This window comes from Sturnira hondurensis, unplaced genomic scaffold (genome assembly GCF_014824575.4).
Source record: "Sturnira hondurensis isolate 20B ecotype Veracruz unplaced genomic scaffold, ASM1482457v3 Scaffold0009999, whole genome shotgun sequence".
Lineage (NCBI taxonomy): Eukaryota > Metazoa > Chordata > Mammalia > Chiroptera > Phyllostomidae > Sturnira > Sturnira hondurensis.
The window spans coordinates 1-2,774 of record NW_028082630.1 but is presented as its reverse complement, the minus strand read 5'-3'; the positions used below and the strand labels follow the sequence as shown (position 1 = coordinate 2,774).

Sequence of the window (2,774 nt, the reverse complement as noted above, 5' to 3'; positions counted from 1 at the left end):
TTCATGACTCTTGCTAGTTGAAGTAGCTTCCTCCAAACCCTAAGGCTAGTTACAAATGCCAATTAGAACTCAGGAGAGAACTGTTTTAAACAGACAAGCAAATACTAGAGAGCAGTAACTATTCGAAGTTTTGCCAAAAGTAAAGAACGAAATTAAATGGTAAACAGATTCATACATTTAAAAAAAAAGAAAGCATTCTGAATGGCTTAGAATGATCACAATGGCCAAATGTGCTTCTCATTGTGTCAGCATGCTGTCATAATCAACATTGATGGCCAGTATAATTATGAAGGAAGAGTTTCATGTCTTTAGGATGATTAGTACACATGGGGACATTGTAGCAATATTTCTCCAGAATGAAGCTCCTTGGAGGACAATGACTTTATTATGCTGCATCCCAGGGCCTTGATAAGTCGCTGACATAGAATAACTGCTCAACTAATATTTATTAAGTACTTGAATGAGTTAAATTTCAAAGGGATTTTTTTAAGTTTTAGAACTTAATTTAAGTGTGTCAAGTTTTATTATCTAGAAGACTTAACTATCAGGAAGATTCAAGATAAGCCCATTTTTTTGTACTTTTTCAATGAAAAATGACAGTGAGATCTTATTTCATTTGTCTCATCTCACCAAATGCCTATACCAAAGACATACTGTCATATATGTTTTTTAGATAGCACCCTAAACTCTAACACCCTATGACTGTGGAATACCTCTGGAGAAAACTCCTCGATGAAGCTTACAGCCTTTGCCTTCTTTCCAGAAATCTTATGTCCAAATCCACCAGATATCCATAATGGAAGACACACAGGAAAACCTCTGGAAGTCTTTCCTTATGGAAAAGAAGTAACTTACACATGTGACCCCCACACAGACAGAGGGACGACCTTCATCCTCAGTGGGGAGAGCACCATCCACTGCACAAGTGACAGTCAAGGGAATGGGATTTGGAGCAGCCCTGCCCCTCGCTGTGGACATCCAGGTTAGTGCACACTACCCCACATCCTAAATGGTTCCAGAATACCTAAAACAGAACTTCCAAAGTCTTGTAATTACAGCCTCATGTTTTTTTTGTTCATGGACACAATTAAATGCTAAATCAGTAATACATGATTTTATGATATGCCAACATGAAAGGTTCTGATGACCTAGCTTCTACAGGGTTGCAGAAGAGAGAGCAAGGTAGTGGGTGGTGGTTCTAATTCTAATTAGAATTGGAAGAACAATGTTTTCAAAGCATAGGGATTGAAAGCAAATCCTTAAGGACCTTAACTTCATGCAAGTTATGACATCCACAGACTTGGAGGGAAGCACAGGCCAGGAGAGAATAAAGCCTGGCAAAATTGCTTTAATTTGCATTGTACACAAACACCATAGATTCTTTCAGCCACTTTGGCCTAGGTTGTAAATTAAAATAATGTTCTGCAAGCCTCCAGCATGCTTGGGTCTGGAATGACCCTCTGCATTCCTACAGTGCTTGCAAGAACATTCTGAAATGGTTTGAGCCCTGGCCCTGCTGCATCCAGGGCTACGTTATAGAAATTTCAGACAGTCACAAAAAAGAAATAGTAATAATACTGTTTATTTGGTCCATAGCCTCCAGTAATTTTAGTTATTGAATTCTTCTCACTTCAGTAGAAAGGAAAAGAAAAAGAATATGAACTTAAAGGAAAATGCAAAATAAAGAGAGTATGTATTTCTGAGGTCTGGAGAAGGTTTCCTAAGACATCCATCTTCAGGACATAAACACAGAAATGAGAAAGTGAATTGTAGAAGGGACCCTTGTCTTCACATTACTTACCGACTACTGAGAAACTCTGAGAGAAAAGAACAATCCCAAAAGAAAAAGGACCAAAGAAAAGATTCTCAGAAGTCATTTTTGCCCTCACTGTCCTCTTCCATCACCATGGCTTCAGTGTCAGGTGCACTTGTGAGCCTGTTTACCAATGTAGAGTCCTAGCCCATACTTACTGAATCTATAATGGGAGTCAGTCTTCCCTTAATTTCTATGATTTTCTTTTTCCTCACAACCCTATCTGAAATGGTGACCCTTGTTTTATCAGCTAGATTAAACTGCAGACATCTTTATGTGTCTCCATCTTCATGGAGACACCTTCATCTTCTATGATTTGTCCTTAGGGATAAATTTCAATCATAATTGGGACTCCTTGAACGGGAAGCTAGTCGAATTAATATTTCAGCTGCAAGATAAAAGTAAAGGGGTGATATAAATAAACTAATATCCTGTGGAAAATCTTGAAAATAAGCCAATATTTATATAGAGAGAAATTATTGAATAATCTCCAGAGGTGAGAAATTGCTTTACAATCTTCCAACCAAAAAACCGCTGGGTACAGAATTGGTTGTGGTATAACCATTTCTGTTTGAATAAGTGATTGGAAGGGAGGTGGAGGACAGCTGAAAGAGAAACTAAAAGAGAAGATATTGTCAACCCAAGTGCAAATGACTTCTATTTTCCTAAGCATATGTACTTTATTGGATTCACACATTTTGAATCCAAAGTGAGCCTGGAGCTAATAGGCCAGAGGGGCACGGAGCTAAAGCTAGAATTTAATTCAATATACACTTCCAACAATGTTTACTCATAATGGTAATGAAGTATGTTTGTTTATTTTAAGGAGATGCTATCAGTTCCCCCTTGTGTCAAAGTGGCTTGCTTAGGAATCAGACCTACAGAACTGGTGGCTGCTTCCTAGAGTCGAGAAATACCTTGAGTTCTCTGATCATGCTTGTGAGCCCTCCATGGGGGTTTC

The 2,774-nt window shown here is 38.4% G+C and overlaps 1 non-coding gene across 1 annotated transcript; it reads left to right on the top strand.

The window, feature by feature from the left end:
- Positions 1–1,422: 1,422 nt before the first annotated feature.
- Positions 1,423–1,554, top strand: LOC118995235 (small nucleolar RNA SNORA9). Its single transcript, XR_005068233.1, has one exon. It is a non-coding gene; the product is annotated as a small nucleolar RNA SNORA9 (small nucleolar RNA).
- Positions 1,555–2,774: the final 1,220 nt, after the last annotated feature.